We start from the raw sequence: 19495 nt of genomic DNA, 5'->3' as shown, positions 1-19495 counted from the left end.
CTTTCCTTCTTAGGTCAGCAACATTGTGGGGCTGTGGCAAGACCTGCTGGATTACGACAAGCAGAGGGTCGTGTTTGCTGCGCGGCATCTGGACAGGCTGATAAAGGGAAGGTTCCGCCACAAAAAAAAGGTGGAGTTCACGCCAGGTGTGGAGAGTGTGGAGAGGTGTGTCCTGGGGTCCACTGGTTCGCCTGCTCAGTGGCCAGACTGCTGCCGCCTTGTGGAGGCCATCTTTGTCCGGCTCTCGGACATCCATAAGAGTCCCAGGAAGCAGGGGAAGAGCAGCATGTCCAGGTGGACTCTGATCCTGCAGGACTACCGCAAGGTCCGGCAGCTCATCCTGGGCAATGGGGCCATCATGCAGGGCACCACCCTGCAGCTGGTGGAGGTGAACCAGTCGACCCTCTCCCAGTGGTACAACCGGAGGGTGAAGAGGCAGGATCTGGCTGTGCTGCAGCAGGGCATAAACTTGCCAGGTCCTCTGTCTGTGGCTACCGAGCCTCTCCCGCCTGCCAACGTCCGCCCTGCTGTTGCTCCACCTCAACCCCAGGGAGCATCCCACACCTACCACCTGCCGCAGAGCACAGCAGGGCAGGCAAAGACCAAGAGGCGGGCAACATATGCAGCCACAGCACCACCTCCAGCGGTCCGACCCAGGCTGGCAGCCCAGAGGCAGCTCTTCCCTGGCCCTTCAGCCGCCCTTGGAGCCCCCACTCCCATCCCTATCATGCCCCGCCCTACCATCATTGCCCCTCGCCCTGCTGCCGTCCCCACTGTGGTGTTTGTCTCCCGAGCCCCTGGTATGAGGGCACCCTCTGCCCCCTCTCCATTGATGGTCCCCCAAGCCCTGCGTTTTGTCCCACCCTCTTCCTGCACCACCCACCTTCCCCAGCTTCGTCCTGCTCCTGGTCCAGCTCCCCGTGCCCACCAGAGGAGAGTGGAGGCCAACAAATGCTGGAGGTGTGGCCAGAACAGAACGGCAGAGACTGGCCACAGCCAGTATAAGGGGACTGTTTACTGCCCCTCTGCAGAGACTCTGTCCAGAGAGCAGTGGCTAGAGGAGCAAAAAAATAAATAATTCTTTGGGCCTTTGTATATAGTTTTCATTGTTTAGATATAGTTAATGCTTAGATTTCCCGTGTGTATATCGTTTTCATTGTTTAGATATAGTTTATGCTTAGATTTCCATTGTGTATATAGTTTTCATTGTGTAAATATTGTAATTTAGCATATCATTTGCCTGTATATATATATATATATATATAGTTTAAATTAGTTGTTGTTGTTCATATTTATATTTTTACAATTGTGGATAAATGTTTCTATTTATCAACTATTTGTTGGTCAGTCCGTCGTTATTTCCCAATCACTACTCTTTCTAACCAAATACGGCAAGTCTGCAAGAAGTAAGAGCAGCAAAAAGTGACTAACTTTACGCTTGCTTGCGCACATTGTTTTAAAATATTTAATATATGGATCATGCAAGTGTTGATATGGTAAGTGCAGAAACCAAAAAGACAGAGCTTCAGATAAGAGCACACAAAGCTCAGAAGCCACACAGTTTGAGAGATAGATAGATGGATGGATAGAGAGATAGATCTAATTAAAACTAACCAAAAACAGTACTCCTGTGTGGAGTGAATACAAATAAAGGCAAATAGTGTACAATAGATAACCCTGTAAAATATAAATAATGCACTAGTGGATACAAATGGTTTTGAAATTACACTAAATTAGCAACGTATCTCCATCTATCTTATATTGTTACATTTTGATAACATACACACTTGGAGACTCAAGTGTGTGTGTTTATTAGAAATAGTCAAAGGTGCCGTAGGTGGGACGCGAACCGCGGACCTTCGGTTCCATTCTACGTCTTCCCCAAACACTGTAAAATTCATAATTTCGGGTGTTTTTTCGAATTGTCTTAAAACGTAACGGGTTAAACATGTTTAAACTATGAATGGGGACTTTCAACTTTCCCCTTTTCTCTCTTTTTCCTCTTCTTCTCCCTTTTTCCTCCTTTTTTCTCCCTTTTTCCTCCTTTTTTCTTCCCCCTCCCTTCTCCCCCTTCTTCCCCCCTCAAACAGGCGATTGTTCCCCAGCTTTAGCTCAAATGGTAGAGCGCTCGCTTAGCATGCGAGAGGTAGCAGGATCGATGCCCGCATCCTCCATAGGTGATGCTGTTTAACTGGCAAGATTTAGCTTCTTTCCACAGAAACATTTACAAGAATCGTATTGGCATGAAGGATGACTACTACGTAGACACGGTTGTCCTAATAGTGACGATCACAAGTTTCCCAAAGAGGAGCTTACCATTGGGGGATTAGCTCAAATGGTAGAGCGCTCGCTTTGCATGCGAGAGGTAGCGGGATCGATGCCCGCATCCTCCATAGGTAATGCTGTTTAACTGGCAAGATTTAGCTTCTTCCCACAGAAACATTTACAAGAATCGCATTGGCATGAAGGACGACTACTACCTAGACACGGTTGGCCTAATACAATTTGGGTCCTCATGCTGACGCTCACAAGTTCCCCAACGAAGAGCTTAACATGGGGGAATTAGCTCAAGTGGTAGAGCGCTTGCTTCGCATGCGAGAGGCAGCGGGATCGATGCCCGCATTCTCCAACAGATGTTTTCTTTGAAAAATGGAGCTCCGTTCCACAAAAACTTTGCACGTGTTTCGGAAAAGCAGCTCCAAAGTGTGGGACGATTCAACTCTCCCAGGTAGGAGCAATGGAAGTGCGAGTTAGCTCAAATGCTGCAGCGCTTCCTTTGCCTGTCATATGCAGCGGAATCGATACCCGCATTCCCTGTGAGATTCAAACTGATGTCGAGTAAGCAGTCGAACCAGATTGTAGATTGTGACTCAAGACTGAGGAGTTTTTAACTCTTCCAAGGAAAGTTGTCACATGTAAGGTGGGGGATTAGCTCAAATGGTAGAGCACTCGCTTAGCATGCGAGAGGTAGTGGGATCGATGCCCGCATCCTCCATAGGTGATGCTGTTTAACTGGCAAGATTTAGCTTCTTTCCACAGAAATATTTACAAGAATCGTATTGGCATGAAGGACGACTACTACCTAGACACGGTTGGCCTAATACAATTTGGGTCCTCATGCTGACGCTCACAAGTTCCCCAACGAAGAGCTTAACATGGGGGAATTAGCTCAAGTGGTAGAGCGCTTGCTTCGCATGCGAGAGGCAGCGGGATCGATGCCCGCATTCTCCAACAGATGTTTTCTTTGAAAAATGGAGCTCCGTTCCACAAAAACTTTGCACGTGTTTCGGAAAAGCAGCTCCAAAGTGTGGGACGATTCAACTCTCCCAGGTAGGAGCAATGGAAGTGCGAGTTAGCTCAAATGCTGCAGCGCTTCCTTTGCCTGTCATATGCAGCGGAATCGATACCCGCATTCCCTGTGAGATTCAAACTGATGTCGAGTAAGCAGTCGAACCAGATTGTAGATTGTGACTCAAGACTGAGGAGTTTTTAACTCTTCCAAGGAAAGTTGTCACATGTAAGGTGGGGGATTAGCTCAAATGGTAGAGCGCTCCCTTTGCATGCGAGAGGTAGCGGGATCGATGCCCGCATCCTCCATAGGTGATGCTGTTTAACTGGCAAGATTTAGCTTCTTTCCACAGAAACATTTACAAGAATCGTATTGGCATGAAGGATGACTATTACGTAGACACGGTTGTCCTAATAGTGACGATCACAAGTTTCCCAAAGAGGAGCTGACCATTGGGGGATTAGCTCAAATGGTAGAGCGCTCGCTTTGCATGCGAGAGGTAGCGGGATCGATGCCCGCATCCTCCATAGGTGATGCTGTTTAACTGGCAAGATTTAGCTTCTTTCCACAGAAATATTTACAAGAATCGTATTGGCATGAAGGACGACTACTACCTAGACACGGTTGGCCTAATACAATTTGGGTCCTCATGCTGACGCTCACAAGTTCCCCAACGAAGAGCTTAACATGGGGGAATTAGCTCAAGTGGTAGAGCGCTTGCTTCGCATGCGAGAGGCAGCGGGATCGATGCCCGCATTCTCCAACAGATGTTTTCTTTGAAAAATGGAGCTCCGTTCCACAAAAACTTTGCACGTGTTTCGGAAAAGCAGCTCCAAAGTGTGGGACGATTCAACTCTCCCAGGTAGGAGCAATGGAAGTGCGAGTTAGCTCAAATGCTGCAGCGCTTCCTTTGCCTGTCATATGCAGCGGAATCGATACCCGCATTCCCTGTGAGATTCAAACTGATGTCGAGTAAGCAGTCGAACCAGATTGTAGATTGTGACTCAAGACTGAGGAGTTTTTAACTCTTCCAAGGAAAGTTGTCACATGTAAGGTGGGGGATTAGCTCAAATGGTAGAGCGCTCCCTTTGCATGCGAGAGGTAGCGGGATCGATGCCCGCATCCTCCATAGGTGATGCTGTTTAACTGGCAAGATTTAGCTTCTTTCCACAGAAACATTTACAAGAATCGTATTGGCATGAAGGATGACTATTACGTAGACACGGTTGTCCTAATAGTGACGATCACAAGTTTCCCAAAGAGGAGCTGACCATTGGGGGATTAGCTCAAATGGTAGAGCGCTCGCTTTGCATGCGAGAGGTAGCGGGATCGATGCCCGCATCCTCCATAGGTAATGCTGTTTAACTGGCAAGATTTAGCTTCTTTCCACAGAAACATTTACAAGAATCGCATTGGCATGAAGGACGACTACTACCTAGACACGGTTGGCCTAATACAATTTGGGTCCTCATGCTGACGCTCACAAGTTCCCCAACGAAGAGCTTAACATGGGGGAATTAGCTCAAGTGGTAGAGCGCTTGCTTCGCATGCGAGAGGCAGCGGGATCGATGCCCGCATTCTCCAACAGATGTTTTCTTTGAAAAATGGAGCTCCGTTCCACAAAAACTTTGCACGTGTTTCGGAAAAGCAGCTCCAAAGTGTGGGACGATTCAACTCTCCCAGGTAGGAGCAATGGAAGTGCGAGTTAGCTCAAATGCTGCAGCGCTTCCTTTGCCTGTCATATGCAGCGGAATCGATACCCGCATTCCCTGTGAGATTCAAACTGATGTCGAGTAAGCAGTCGAACCAGATTGTAGATTGTGACTCAAGACTGAGGAGTTTTTAACTCTTCCAAGGAAAGTTGTCACATGTAAGGTGGGGGATTAGCTCAAATGGTAGAGCGCTCGCTTTGCATGCGAGAGGTAGCGGGATCGATGCCCGCATCCTCCATAGGTAATGCTGTTTAACTGGCAAGATTTAGCTTCTTTCCACAGAAACATTTACAAGAATCGTATTGGCATGAAGGATGACTATTACGTAGACACGGTTGTCCTAATAGTGACGATCACAAGTTTCCCAAAGAGGAGCTTACCATTGGGGGATTAGCTCAAATGGTAGAGCGCTCGCTTTGCATGCGAGAGGTAGCGGGATCGATGCCCGCATCCTCCATAGGTAATGCTGTTTAACTGGCAAGATTTAGCTTCTTCCCACAGAAACATTTACAAGAATCGCATTGGCATGAAGGACGACTACTACCTAGACACGGTTGGCCTAATACAATTTGGGTCCTCATGCTGACGCTCACAAGTTCCCCAACGAAGAGCTTAACATGGGGGAATTAGCTCAAGTGGTAGAGCGCTTGCTTCGCATGCGAGAGGCAGCGGGATCGATGCCCGCATTCTCCAACAGATGTTTTCTTTGAAAAATGGAGCTCCGTTCCACAAAAACTTTGCACGTGTTTCGGAAAAGCAGCTCCAAAGTGTGGGACGATTCAACTCTCCCAGGTAGGAGCAATGGAAGTGCGAGTTAGCTCAAATGCTGCAGCGCTTCCTTTGCCTGTCATATGCAGCGGAATCGATACCCGCATTCCCTGTGAGATTCAAACTGATGTCGAGTAAGCAGTCGAACCAGATTGTAGATTGTGACTCAAGACTGAGGAGTTTTTAACTCTTCCAAGGAAAGTTGTCACATGTAAGGTGGGGGATTAGCTCAAATGGTAGAGCGCTCGCTTTGCATGCGAGAGGTAGCGGGATCGATGCCCGCATCCTCCATAGGTGATGCTGTTTAACTGGCAAGATTTAGCTTCTTTCCACAGAAACATTTACAAGAATCGTATTGGCATGAAGGATGACTATTACGTACACGGTTGTCCTAATAGTGACGATCACAAGTTTCCCAAAGAGGAGCTTACCATTGGGGGATTAGCTCAAATGGTAGAGCGCTCGCTTTGCATGCGAGAGGTAGCGGGATCGATGCCCGCATCCTCCATAGGTAATGCTGTTTAACTGGCAAGATTTAGCTTCTTCCCACAGAAACATTTATAAGAATCGCATTGGCATGAAGGACGACTACTACCTAGACACGGTTGGCCTAATACAATTTGGGTCCTCATGCTGACGCTCACAAGTTCCCCAACGAAGAGCTTAACATGGGGGAATTAGCTCAAGTGGTAGAGCGCTTGCTTCGCATGCGAGAGGCAGCGGGATCGATGCCCGCATTCTCCAACAGATGTTTTCTTTGAAAAATGGAGCTCCGTTCCACAAAAACTTTGCACGTGTTTCGGAAAAGCAGCTCCAAAGTGTGGGACGATTCAACTCTCCCAGGTAGGAGCAATGGAAGTGCGAGTTAGCTCAAATGCTGCAGCGCTTCCTTTGCCTGTCATATGCAGCGGAATCGATACCCGCATTCCCTGTGAGATTCAAACTGATGTCGAGTAAGCAGTCGAACCAGATTGTAGATTGTGACTCAAGGCTGAGGAGTTTTTAACTCTTCCAAGGAAAGTTGTCACATGTAAGGTGGGGGATTAGCTCAAATGGTAGAGCGCTCGCTTTGCATGCGAGAGGTAGCGGGATCGATGCCCGCATCCTCCATAGGTAATGCTGTTTAACTGGCAAGATTTAGCTTCTTCCCACAGAAACATTTACAAGAATCGCATTGGCATGAAGGACGACTACTACCTAGACACGGTTGGCCTAATACAATTTGGGTCCTCATGCTGACGCTCACAAGTTCCCCAACGAAGAGCTTAACATGGGGGAATTAGCTCAAGTGGTAGAGCGCTTGCTTCGCATGCGAGAGGCAGCGGGATCGATGCCCGCATTCTCCAACAGATGTTTTCTTTGAAAAATGGAGCTCCGTTCCACAAAAACTTTGCACGTGTTTCGGAAAAGCAGCTCCAAAGTGTGGGACGATTCAACTCTCCCAGGTAGGAGCAATGGAAGTGCGAGTTAGCTCAAATGCTGCAGCGCTTCCTTTGCCTGTCATATGCAGCGGAATCGATACCCGCATTCCCTGTGAGATTCAAACTGATGTCGAGTAAGCAGTCGAACCAGATTGTAGATTGTGACTCTAGACTGAGGAGTTTTTAACTCTTCCAAGGAAAGTTGTCACATGTAAGGTGGGGGATTAGCGGCACCCGGAGCACATTCGACTGGCTATCGCGACCAATTAGCTACCTCGGTTCAAGGTTCGAGGGCCAATCGGATTCTCACTGTCCAATTGCGTCAGTCCGATTGCGCCAATCGGAACACGTACATCTCCAATTACGTCACGCCGAGCTGAGCCGTAGCAACGGCGTCCACGACCCCAGAGACCCCCGCCGAGGTTGACCCCCGCCGAAGTTGTGAGATGAGTGACAGTAGTCGCGTCAGTTCATTCATTGAAGGATACGCTCTTTCAAGTTGTCTGTAGTACCGCGCACCGCAAAGGTAAATAATACATAGCTTATCAAAATAATTATCCGTTTGACATTTCAATACATGTTAGCATTCATCGGGTCAATGACAAGTAATATCACGAATATTAGAGTTTGTCATTTCAGAGTTTGTCATGTAGGCTAGTTAGTAGATTTCCTCAGGTAGTATTGCTGTCATTTAGCTAGCTACTTTTATAAGGGATTACTAATAGGTTACTGTAGCGACAGATGTTATTCCGACTAGCAAAAGCAATATTTAACCTGTTATATATAATATATGTCACTGGGGACAAAACGAAATAAATATAACTTTTTCACTTGTGGTAATAAAGTGACCCAGAACAAGTACAAAAATATTCTTCTGGAAATAGTAGCCAGCTAAATATTTGAAATGTTAAAAAGCTAATTATAACAATAAATACATGTTATTGTACTAGTGTAAAAATCGCTCCTTTTACCTATTAGATGTCGAGTTCAAAGAGCCACAAAGGAATGGGGGATGGGGAATGGATGTCCCGTTTGAGGAGGTTTGCCAGCTCTGGGGTTTGGCCTGCTGATGCAGGCAACAGGCCAGCCCCAAGACAGAAGAGGTGGTATGACCTCTTTCAAAAGGTATATAAAATGAGCAAAAGATCACAGAAAAAAAATTCTGATGGCCTATAAAAGATTACTGAATTGCCAGAAATACCAGTCACAGTATGGGACCTTGATAAACATAATGAACAGCAACTTCAGTGTCAATGTCATGTTTAGTCACCAATAGAAGATATGTCAAAACGCTCCATTTCTATTGGGTTGTTTTCTTTAAAAAAGTGTTTGTTTTATTTGGAACAGATTGAGAAGTGCCCGTTACAGTCAGGGGGTCAAAGAATGCTGTTTGGTGGGACACAGCAGTGTGCTTGTGGCTTTCACAACCCAAAGGTAATGTGAATGAGACTTCTTGACACCAAAACACTAAAAGAATCACTATGTGATGTGCTCAGTAATGTGATGTCTGACATGGATCTCTCTGTCCTTAATACAGCCAACCACTGGGCAAACTGTGGCAGAGACCTCTACCTGTGCTGCCCCTCCCCCACTGGGAACAGCCTCTACCTCAGCCTCTGCCTCTGCCCCTCCTCCACTGGGAATGGCCTCAGCCTCTGCCTCAGCCCATGTCCCAGCACGGCCCACACTGAATTTGTCCATGGTGAGTATTTCAATATTATTGTCATACAAGCTTTCAAATATGGACAACCACTGATTACATATGATGATGGCAAAATGGAAGAGCATTTCAGGTTTACAATGTATTCCTTTGATAAATGCTCTAATTGTCACCACAGTTTTCTAAACCACGATTTGGAGGCTCACATGGCGCTGCTGCAAAGCCAAATGTGAATGTGGTTAGGAAAGCAAAGGTAAATATGATTATATGTAAATATAATATAATACATATTTATAGGTTAATATGAGCAAACCTAAATCTTAAGAGCTTGATTTGAGTCCATTGATTTCTACTTTTTACAAATGCTTCCCCCCATCCTTCTCCCAGCCTCTGTCCAGTCCACCCACCATGACAGGAGACACCCAGGCCACTGCCAGCTCACCCATGGCCTCTGTGAGGACCACCCCACCTGGCTTTGGTTCCCCTACAGCCTCTGTGAGGACCCCCCCACCTGGCTTCGGTTCCCCTATGGCCTCTGTGAGGCCCAGAACACCATCAAGCCCTGCCGTGGCTTTTGTGAGGACGGAATCACCGCTCTCAAAGCCCCCATCCACCCCCTACAAAGCCTCCATGAGGACAACTTCTCGCTCCAGCCCTGCGATGACCTCTGTGAGGCCCAGCACAGCTTCCAGCCTCAGCACTGTTGTCTCAGAGACCAGCACCAGCCCTGCAATGGCTGCTGTAAGTGTTGTGTTCTTGGAACTGTTTTAGTTTTATAAGATGAGGTTGTTCTCATATGATTGGGCTATTCTGTTTTTATAAATATATTTATTTCTCTTGTTTTGTAACAGGATGTGCATGATGAGGATGAGCTTGCTGCTCCTGGCCCTGCTCCTGGCCCTGCTCCTGGTCCAACTCCTGACTTCTGGCTTCCTGTCAGAATGAAGGAGACGATCCCAGTTCAGGACCAACGGTGGATTGCGTCCACCCTTTTTCAGTCTGGCAAGCTGCGTTTGAACTTGAAGCTCTGGTATGAGCCACCAGCCTCTGCCCTGATATACCACCAGGCTCCAACACCGGACCGCTTTTTTGCCCACAGGCTCTTGGTATGGATGCCCTATCACTTGTGGAAAGTGAGGGTAGTCTGCCAAACCTGTGGGAAGCAGCTGACGGGGTATGGTGTGCACAAGAGGGTGCGTAAGGTCCTGGACGTGGACCGCTACTACCTGATGGTGACGGAGACACTCAGGTGCACTGTGTGTCGCCTGACCCATCTGGCAACCAGTCAGGCTGTCCTGGACCAGCTGGACCTGCCTCACAGGAGGAAGTTCAGGATGATCCTGACACGCTTGTGAGTTAAAAATCTACAATCATTTTCTGATAATGCCTGCTGCAGGTCCTTACATAATTGAACAAGTTCTTGAAACTTATCTGTCTTTTCTTCAAGGTATGCTTGTGACATACGGGTCATCCGCATGTTGCGGGAACGGACCCTCGGCAATAGCCCGGCGTGCCTGGTGAAGCAGCTGCGGGAGAACCATGGGGAGGAGTGGTTGGACCGCCTGGCCGACTACTTGGGGGAGTGTGCGGCCTTCGTTGACCAGCCCAGCCTCTTCCCAGTGACCTGCCAGGAACCTCCACAGCCCCTCGATGTCCCAACCAGCCGGTGGGTGCTGTCGGTGTACGGCAGGGACATCATCAGCCGGATGGACCATATAAAGGCGTCCATCACGTCAACCTTTGGTAACATTTTGAAGATGGACTCCACCAAAAAGGTAATAGGATGAAGAAAATCCATGGTGTAAATTATGTACAACACAATGAAAACATGAAACCTCAATGATTTGTATTCTTACAAGCACACATACACACACACATCCATGCCTTTGATTAGACTGCAGTAATACATAAATAAATAAATACACTTCTGTGTTTATTTAACAGACTTTCTTTTGAAACCTCTCATGAAGTTTTCTGTGTGAATTTTGTCATTTCAGATGACAAAGAAGCTGGCTGGTGCAGCAAAGGGGACTGCATTCTGGGTGACCTCGGTGGGGAATGAGATCGGCCAGGTCCTCATCAGTGTCCTGACTGCCCAGGAGGGACCGGGGCTGGACCCGATGGTCTCTGGCCTCATTGAGAGGTACACCCAGGCAGGTGCAGCTCCCCCGGTCCTGCTCTATGTGGACTGTGGCTGCTGCTCAGAGGAGGGGGAGACCAAGCTTCAGGCCAGGTTTGGTGGGTGGCCTGACCTGAAAATAAGGCTGGACATCTGGCATTTTATGCGACGGCTGGCCGTGGGATGCACCACCGATGCCCATGCCCTGTACCCCCTCTTCATGAGCCGCCTGTCTGTGTGCCTGTTCGAGTGGGACGCAGCAGACGTAGCCCTACTGCGCAGGGTGAAGAGGGAGCAGCTCAAAAGGGAGGGTGTGCCCCTCATCACCAGTGACATGGTGGACAAGGCCATCACCAAGGCTGAGCTGTCCCAGTTCTGCAGGCGGAGGACACGTGGAGTGGACGCCACGGTCCTCCGCATTGAGCAGCTGCTGCAGGAGCTGATGGGGGAGAAGGGGAGAGACCTGCTCGGGGTTCCGCTGCTGGACCAGCCTAAGATGGAGCACATCTGGCGCACCCAGAAGAGGCACGTGAAGTGCATCCAGGATGTGCCAGGTGTACTCCTGTACACTGAGACAGGCAGTTCCACCAGGGAGGGGATCCAGCTGACCACATACAGGTGTGCAAGAGGCTCCACCTCCTTGGAGTCCTTCCACTGCCACCTGAACAGGTTTATTCCAGGTTGGTGTAGATCTTCATCTAAACATTATTCTTAATAATGAAATTATATTCAAATAGCCTTGTTAATCATTGTTCACGTTCTCTTTTTTTTTTAGGAACGAGTGCAAACCTGCTCAACTTCCAGCTGTACCTCCTGGAAGGCCTGAACAGGTGGAACCAGAACCGGGCAGCGGCCTCCATCACCACCAAGCGCATGGCGCTGTTGACGTACGCGGGGGACGTGCTGGAGTCCGTCAACAGCAACAGCCTGAAGGTGTTTGGAAGGAAGTATGTCCCCTCCTTCATCCCGCCGAGAAAGTACACCGGTAAGTCTCAGGGCAAATATGAATACAAATAATGATGTTGTTGAGAGCTCAGTATTTATGCATCATGGTAAGTTCCATATCTGTTTTTTAATACTCATTAGCATTGCATTGTTGTTCATGTTCAGGAGAGTTGCTTGGGGTGAACTACCTGCTTAGGCAGACAGGGCAGCCCTTGCAGGACATGGACCCCGACTCTGAGGAGACAGACCAACTGCTGGAGGACCACGCCACAGAGGAGGAACAGGCGGATGAAGGGTTTGAGGATGACGAACAGGACCTCACTATTGGTAGTGTTTCGGAAGACCTCCCGTCTTCCGCCCTGCCTTTCACCTCCTCCACCCTGCCTTCCACCACCCTGCCTGTGGTCCCCACCGTGCCCCTCACCTCCTCCACCCTGCCTTCTAACACCCTGCCACTCACCTCCTCCACCCTGCCTTCCACCATCCTGTCTCTAACCACCTCCATCCTACCTGTCACCACCACCACTCTGCCTGTCACCCCCATGCCTGTAGCTACCACCCTGCCTCCCCCCATAACCCAGCCTTGTGTCCCAGGTGCCTCCTCACAGGTGCCTGAAGAACAGCTGGTATGTTAACTTTCTACTAGTAATTAACTGTCATTCATAGACACTAACAAGTTCAGTAGTTAGGAAAGTGTCTGAATACAAGCGCAATTCATTATTAGGAACAACACACAGTAATTGACAGCAAACAAATAAAACACACAGCAGCAGCAGTCAATATAACATACCTTTGCCATGAGGTGTTCAGCGCTAATGTGAAATTGTTCAATGTTTCAGGCTGTGGACGAGCATGGCATGCCAGGCATGGATCGGGTGGATAGACTGGCAGAGTGCTTAGTGGAGCTGAGGCATCAGACCAACATGACCCTCGATAACCAGCAGGTCAGCAAGACATTCATTGTACAACAGATATTTGTTTATATATTTATAATATATAAACATATAAAATATATGTTTTCTTTCCTTCTTAGGTCAGCAACATTGTGGGGCTGTGGCAAGACCTGCTGGATTACGACAAGCAGAGGGTCGTGTTTGCTGCGCGGCACCTGGACAGGCTGATAAAGGGAAGGTTCCGCCACAAAAAAAAGGTGGAGTTCACGCCAGGTGTGGAGAGTGTGGAGAGGTGTGTCCTGGGGTCCACTGGTTCGCCTGCTCAGTGGCCAGACTGCTGCCGCCTTGTGGAGGCCATCTTCGTCCGGCTCTCGGACATCCACAAGAGTCCCAGGAAGCAGGGGAAGAGCAGCATGTCCAGGTGGACTCTGATCCTGCAGGACTACCGCAAGGTTCGGCAGCTCATCCTGGGCAATGGGGCCATCATGCAGGGCACCACCCTGCAGCTGGTGGAGGTGAACCAGTCGACCCTCTCCCAGTGGTACAACCGGAGGGTGAAGAGGCAGGATCTGGCTGTGCTGCAGCAGGGCATAAACTTGCCAGGTCCTCTGTCTGTGGCTACCGAGCCTCTCCCGCCTGCCAACGTCCGCCCTGCTGTTGCTCCACCTCAACCCCAGGGAGCAGCCCACACCTACCACCTGCCGCAGAGCACAGCAGGGCAGGCAAAGACCAAGAGGCGGGCAACATATGCAGCCACAGCACCACCTCCAGCGGTCCGACCAAGGCTGGCAGCCCAGAGGCAGCTCTTCCCTGGCCCTTCAGCTGCCCTTGGAGCCCCCACTCCCATCCCTATCATGCCCCGCCCTACCACCATTGCCCCTCGCCCTGCTGCCGTCCCCACTGTGGTGTTTGTCTCCCGAGCCCCTGGTATGAGGGCACCCTCTGCCCCCTCTCCATTGATGGTCCCCCAAGCCCTGCGTTTTGTCCCACCCTCTTCCTGCACCACCAACCTTCCCCAGCTTCGTCCTGCTCCTGGTCCAGCTCCCCGTGCCCACCAGAGGAGAGTGGAGGCCAACAAATGCTGGAGGTGTGGCCAGAACAGAACGGCAGAGACTGGCCACAGCCAGTATAAGGGGACTGTTTACTGCCCCTCTGCAGAGACTCTGTCCAGAGAGCAGTGGCTGGAGGAGCAAAAAAAGAAATAATTCTTTGGGCCTTTGTATATAGTTTTCATTGTTTAGATATAGTTAATGCTTAGATTTCCCGTGTGTATATCGTTTTCATTGTTTAGATATAGTTTATGCTTAGATTTCCATTGTGTATATAGTTTTCATTGTGTAAATATTGTAATTTAGCAGATCATTTGCCTGTATATATATGTAGTTTAAATTAGTTGTTGTTGTTCATATTTCTATTTTTACAATTGTGGATAAATGTTTCTATTTATCAACTATTTGTTGGTCAGTCCGTCGTTATTTCCCAATCACTACTCTTTCTAACCAAATACGGCAAGTCTGCAAGAAGAGCAGCAAAAAGTGACTAACTTTACGCTTGCTTGCGCACATTGTTTTAAAATATTTAATATATGGATCATGCAAGTGTTGATATGGTAAGTGCAGAAACCAAAAAGACAGAGCTTCAGATAAGAGCACACAAAGCTCAGAAGCCACACAGTTTGAGAGATAGATAGATGGATGGATAGAGAGATAGATCTAATTAAAACTAACCAAAAACAGTACTCCTGTGTGGAGTGAATACAAATAAAGGCAAATAGTGTACAATAGATAACCCTGTAAAATATAAATAATGCACTAGTGGATACAAATGGTTTTGAAATTACACTAAATTAGCAACGTATCTCCATCTATCTTATATTGTTACATTTTGATAACATACACACTTGGAGACTCAAGTGTGTGTGTTTATTAGAAATAGTCAAAGGTGCCGTAGGTGGGACGCGAACCGCGGACCTTCGGTTCCATTCTACGTCTTCCCCAAACACTGTAAAATTCGTAATTTCGGGTGTTTTTTCGAATTGTCTTAAAACGTAACGGGTTAAACATGTTTAAACTATGAATGGGGACTTTCAACTTTCCCCTTTTCTCTCTTTTTCCTCTTCTTCTCCCTTTTTTCTCCCTTTTTCCTCCTTTTTTCTTCCCCCTCCCTTCTCCCCCTTCTTCCCCCCTCAAACAGGCGATTGTTCCCCAGCTTTAGCGGAAATGGTAGAGCGCTCGCTTAGCATGCGAGAGGTAGCGGGATCGATGCCCGCATCCTCCATAGGTGATGCTGTTTAACTGGCAAGATTTAGCTTCTTTCCACAGAAACATTTACAAGAATCGTATTGGCATGAAGGATGACTACGACGTAGACACGGTTGTCCTAATAGTGACGATCACAAGTTTCCCAAAGAGGAGCTTACCATTGGGGGATTAGCTCAAATGGTAGAGCGCTCGCTTTGCATGCGAGAGGTAGCGGGATCGATGCCCGCATCCTCCATAGGTAATGCTGTTTAACTGGCAAGATTTAGCTTCTTCCCACAGAAACATTTACAAGAATCGCATTGGCATGAAGGACGACTACTACCTAGACACGGTTGGCCTAATACAATTTGGGTCCTCATGCTGACGCTCACAAGTTCCCCAACGAAGAGCTTAACATGGGGGTATTAGCTCAAGTGGTAGAGCGCTTGCTTCGCATGCGAGAGGCAGCGGGGTCGATGCCCGCATTCTCCAACAGATGTTTTCTTTGAAAAATGGAGCTCCGTTCCACAAAAACATTGCACGTGTTTCGGAAAAGCAGCTCCAAAGTGTGGGACGATTCAACTCTCCCAGGTAGGAGCAATGGAAGTGCGAGTTAGCTCAAATGCTGCAGCGCTTCCTTTGCCTGTCATATGCAGCGGAATCGATACCCGCATTCCCTGTGAGATTCAAACTGATGTCGAGTAAGCAGTCGAACCAGATTGTAGATTGTGACTCAAGACTGAGGAGTTTTTAACTCTTCCAAGGAAAGTTGTCACATGTAAGGTGGGGGATTAGCTCAAATGGTAGAGCGCTCGCTTAGCATGCGAGAGGTAGCGGGATCGATGCCCACATCGTCCATAGGTGATGCTGTTTAACTGGCAAGATTTAGCTTCTTTCCACAGAAACATTTACAAGAATCGTATTGGCATGAAGGATGACTACTACGTAGACACGGTTGTCCTAATAGTGACGATCACAAGTTTCCCAAAGAAGAGCTTACCATTGGGGGATTAGCTCAAATGGTAGAGCGCTCGCTTTGCATGCGAGAGGTAGCGGGATCGATGCCCGCATCCTCCATAGGTAATGCTGTTTAACTGGCAAGATTTAGCTTCTTCCCACAGAAACATTTACAAGAATCGCATTGGCATGAAGGACGACTACTACCTAGACACGGTTGGCCTAATACAATTTGGGTCCTCATGCTGACGCTCACAAGTTCCCCAACGAAGATTTCCTCAGGTAGTATTGCTGTCATTTAGCTAGCTACTTTTATAAGGGATTACTAATAGGTTACTGTAGCGACAGATGTTATTCCGACTAGCAAAAGCAATATTTAACCTGTTATATATAATATATGTCACTGGGGACAAAACGAAATAAAGATAACTTTTTCACTTGTGGTAATAAAGTGACCCAGAAAAAGTAAAAAAATATTCTTCTGGAAATAGTAGCCAGCTAAATATTTGATATGTTAAAAAGCTAATTATAACAATAAATACATGTTATTGTACTAGTGTAAAAATCGCTCCTTTTACCTTTTAGATGTCGAGTTCAAAGAGCCACAAAGGAATGGGGGATGGGGAATGGATGTCCCGTTTGAGGAGGTTTGCCAGCTCTGGGGTTTGGCCCGCTGATGCAGGTAACAGGCCAGCCCCAAGACAGAAGAGGTGGTATGACCTCTTTCAAAAGGTATATAAAATGAGCAAAAGATCACTGAAAAAAAATTCTGATGGCCTATAAAAGATGACTGAATTGCCAGAAATACCAGTCACAGTATGGGACCTTGATAAACATAATAAACAGCAACTTCAGTGTCAATGTCATGTTTAGTCACCAATAGAAGATATGTCAAAACGCTCCATTTCTATTGGGTTGTTTTCTTAAAAAAAGTGTTTGTTTTATTTGGAACAGATTGAGAAGTGCCCGTTACAGTTACGGGGTCAAAGAATGCTGTTTGGTGGGACACAGCAGTGTGCTTGTGGCTTTCACAACCCAAAGGTAATGTGAATGAGACTTCTTGACACCAAAACACTAAAAGAATCACTATGTGATGTGCTCAGTAATGTGATGTCTGACATGGATCTCTCTGTCCTTAATACAGCCAACCACTGGGCAAACTGTGGCAGAGACCTCTACCTGTGCTGCCCCTCCCCCACTGGGAACGGCCTCTACCTCAGCCTCTGCCTCTGCCCCTCCTCCACTGGGAATGGCCTCAGCCTCTGCCTCAGCCCATGTCCCAGCACGGCCCACACTGAATTTGTCCATGGTGAGTATTTCAAAATTATTGTCATACAAGCTTTCAAATATGGACAACCACTGATTACATATGATGATGGCAAAATGGAAGAGCATTTCAGGTTTACAATGTATTCCTTTGATAAATGCTCTAATTGTCACCACAGTTTTCTAAACCACAATTTGGAGGCTCACATGGCGCTGCTGCAAAGCCCAATGTGAATGTGGTTAGGAAAGCAAAGGTAAATATGATTATATGTAAATACATATTTATAGGTTAATATGAGCAAACCTAAATCTTAAGAGCTTGATTTGAGTCCATTGATTTCTACTTTTTACAAATGCTTCCCCCCATCCTTCTCCCAGCCTCTGTCCAGTCCACCCACCATGACAGGAGACAGCCAGGCCACTGCCAGCTCACCCATGGCCTCTGTGAGGACCACCCCACCTGGCTTTGGTTCCCCTACAGCCTCTGTGAGGACCCCCCCACCTGGCTTTGGTTCCCCTATGGCCTCTGTGAGGACCCCCCCACCTGGCTTCGGTTCCCCTATGGCCTCTGTGAGGCCCAGAACACCATCAAGCCCTGCCGTGGCTTTTGTGAGGACGGAATCACCGCTCTCAAAGCCCCCATCCACCCCCTACAAAGCCTCCATGAGGACAACTTCCCGCTCCAGTCCTGCGACCTGTCATATGCAGCGGAATCGATACTAGGGATGGGCATAATTAATCGACGATCGATAATCGATCATTAAGAATTTCGACCATGACAAAACATTTTCATCGATAAAACTAATGCACGTTCAATTGCGAATTGTGAGTATTGAAGGAATGCAATGGATTTCGCTAATGTGGCAACAATTTTACATTTTACCACAAGCGGGCAATGTTTGAAAAACACGCCACAGCCCTACTCAGTTAACCGCGAGTTTCCATAGGAGTAAACATGAAGAGGTCACGGCAAAGTGCAGCGTAGGACCATTTCGACTTGAAAAAAGACGTTCACTGCCGACATTGCCAAATAGAGTATAAATACAACTCCTCCACGATTCAAATGATACACCACCTGAAAAACGTACATCCGACCGTGGTTAGTGGCGGTGCATCCTGCTCTCAACCGACTTTCAACTCGGTGTTAGCACGGAGGAGCTGCGCCTGCGATACACAACGAGCAGAGAAAATTACCAAACAGATCTGCAAGTTAATCGAGATTGATATGCTACCCTTAAGTATTGTTGAGGGCGAAGGTTTCCGACATCTGATAAACTTAATAGAACCGTTATATCCCATTCTGTCACGACGTACCATCACCAGACTGGTAGAAACGGAAGAAGGAGCTGTTAAAAGAATTGAGCACAGCTGAAAGAGTTGCTCTAACCACCGACTGCTGGACCGCTTTAACAGCTGAGAGCTACATCTGTCACGACGTGAGGTGGGGTTGGACCCAAATGCAGGGGAGTACCGAGGCATAGCGAGGAACACAGGTTTAATTCTCAAAACGGGAAACAGACAGGGTACACGCAGGGACAAAGGGTAATGCTAAGACAAAGACTGGACACAAAGCAGGAACCTAAATACACAGAAACAAACAAGACACAGGTGAACACAATGAAACTAACGACAACTGAACGAGACAGGTGACAACAATGACAGGGAAACACTAGGGCAGGGCAAAACCAAAAACAATAGGGGGGCACGGCTGTGGCCGTGACAGTACCCCCCTCTCAAGGGACGTCACCCGACGACCCACAAGGCAGGGCAGGGGGTCAGGGCAGGTCCGGGGGACGACCTGGAGGCAGGGCAGAGGGTCGAGGCAGGTCCGGGGGGCGGCCCGGACGCCGGAGCACGGGGGCACCTGGGAGCTTGGACGAGGAGGCGCCTGGGAGCGCGGACGAGGAGGTGCCTGGGAGCGCGGACGAGGAGGCGCCTGGGAGCGCGGACGAGGGGGCGCGGACGAGGGGGCGCCTGGGAGCGCGGACGAGGGGGCGCGGACGAGGGGGCGCCTGGGAGCGCGGACGAGGAGGCGCCTGGGAGCGCGGACGAGGAGGCGCCTGGGAGCGCGGACGAGGGGGCGCCTGGGAGCGCGGGCACCGGGGCGCATGGGAGCGCGGGCACCGCGGCAGGCAGCAGCCAGAAGTAATCGGGCGGAGGAGGAGGCCAGAAGTCCTCGGGCGGAGGAGGCGGCGACCAGGAGTCCTCGGGCGGAGGAGGAGGCG

General features: G+C 48.5%; 18 non-coding genes across 18 annotated transcripts; all 18 read left to right on the top strand.

The window, feature by feature from the left end:
• The first annotated feature begins 2320 nt into the window (after nucleotides 1-2320).
• On the top strand, nucleotides 2321-2393 carry trnaa-ugc. Its single transcript has one exon. It is a non-coding gene; the product is annotated as a tRNA-Ala (tRNA).
• Nucleotides 2394-2556: 163 nt separating this feature from the next.
• trnaa-cgc lies at nucleotides 2557-2629 on the top strand. Its single transcript has one exon. It is a non-coding gene; the product is annotated as a tRNA-Ala (tRNA).
• Nucleotides 2630-2922: 293 nt separating this feature from the next.
• trnaa-agc lies at nucleotides 2923-2995 on the top strand. Its single transcript has one exon. It is a non-coding gene; the product is annotated as a tRNA-Ala (tRNA).
• Nucleotides 2996-3158: 163 nt separating this feature from the next.
• On the top strand, nucleotides 3159-3231 carry trnaa-cgc. Its single transcript has one exon. It is a non-coding gene; the product is annotated as a tRNA-Ala (tRNA).
• A 512-nt stretch (nucleotides 3232-3743) lies between these two features.
• Nucleotides 3744-3816, top strand: trnaa-ugc. The gene has a single exon. It is a non-coding gene; the product is annotated as a tRNA-Ala (tRNA).
• Nucleotides 3817-3979: 163 nt separating this feature from the next.
• trnaa-cgc lies at nucleotides 3980-4052 on the top strand. Its single transcript has one exon. It is a non-coding gene; the product is annotated as a tRNA-Ala (tRNA).
• Nucleotides 4053-4564: 512 nt separating this feature from the next.
• Nucleotides 4565-4637, top strand: trnaa-ugc. The gene has a single exon. It is a non-coding gene; the product is annotated as a tRNA-Ala (tRNA).
• A 163-nt stretch (nucleotides 4638-4800) lies between these two features.
• Nucleotides 4801-4873, top strand: trnaa-cgc. Its single transcript has one exon. It is a non-coding gene; the product is annotated as a tRNA-Ala (tRNA).
• A 293-nt stretch (nucleotides 4874-5166) lies between these two features.
• Nucleotides 5167-5239, top strand: trnaa-ugc. The gene has a single exon. It is a non-coding gene; the product is annotated as a tRNA-Ala (tRNA).
• A 146-nt stretch (nucleotides 5240-5385) lies between these two features.
• On the top strand, nucleotides 5386-5458 carry trnaa-ugc. Its single transcript has one exon. It is a non-coding gene; the product is annotated as a tRNA-Ala (tRNA).
• A 163-nt stretch (nucleotides 5459-5621) lies between these two features.
• Nucleotides 5622-5694, top strand: trnaa-cgc. The gene has a single exon. It is a non-coding gene; the product is annotated as a tRNA-Ala (tRNA).
• A 293-nt stretch (nucleotides 5695-5987) lies between these two features.
• trnaa-ugc lies at nucleotides 5988-6060 on the top strand. Its single transcript has one exon. It is a non-coding gene; the product is annotated as a tRNA-Ala (tRNA).
• Nucleotides 6061-6204: 144 nt separating this feature from the next.
• Nucleotides 6205-6277, top strand: trnaa-ugc. The gene has a single exon. It is a non-coding gene; the product is annotated as a tRNA-Ala (tRNA).
• Nucleotides 6278-6440: 163 nt separating this feature from the next.
• Nucleotides 6441-6513, top strand: trnaa-cgc. The gene has a single exon. It is a non-coding gene; the product is annotated as a tRNA-Ala (tRNA).
• A 293-nt stretch (nucleotides 6514-6806) lies between these two features.
• On the top strand, nucleotides 6807-6879 carry trnaa-ugc. Its single transcript has one exon. It is a non-coding gene; the product is annotated as a tRNA-Ala (tRNA).
• Nucleotides 6880-7042: 163 nt separating this feature from the next.
• trnaa-cgc lies at nucleotides 7043-7115 on the top strand. Its single transcript has one exon. It is a non-coding gene; the product is annotated as a tRNA-Ala (tRNA).
• An 8115-nt stretch (nucleotides 7116-15230) lies between these two features.
• On the top strand, nucleotides 15231-15303 carry trnaa-ugc. The gene has a single exon. It is a non-coding gene; the product is annotated as a tRNA-Ala (tRNA).
• A 748-nt stretch (nucleotides 15304-16051) lies between these two features.
• On the top strand, nucleotides 16052-16124 carry trnaa-ugc. The gene has a single exon. It is a non-coding gene; the product is annotated as a tRNA-Ala (tRNA).
• Nucleotides 16125-19495: the final 3371 nt, after the last annotated feature.

The sequence above is a fragment of the Hypomesus transpacificus genome, chromosome 12 (assembly GCF_021917145.1).
Source record: "Hypomesus transpacificus isolate Combined female chromosome 12, fHypTra1, whole genome shotgun sequence".
NCBI lineage: Eukaryota > Metazoa > Chordata > Actinopteri > Osmeriformes > Osmeridae > Hypomesus > Hypomesus transpacificus.
Note: the sequence above shows the minus strand (reverse complement) of the source record. Positions and strands in the feature narration are given on the sequence as shown.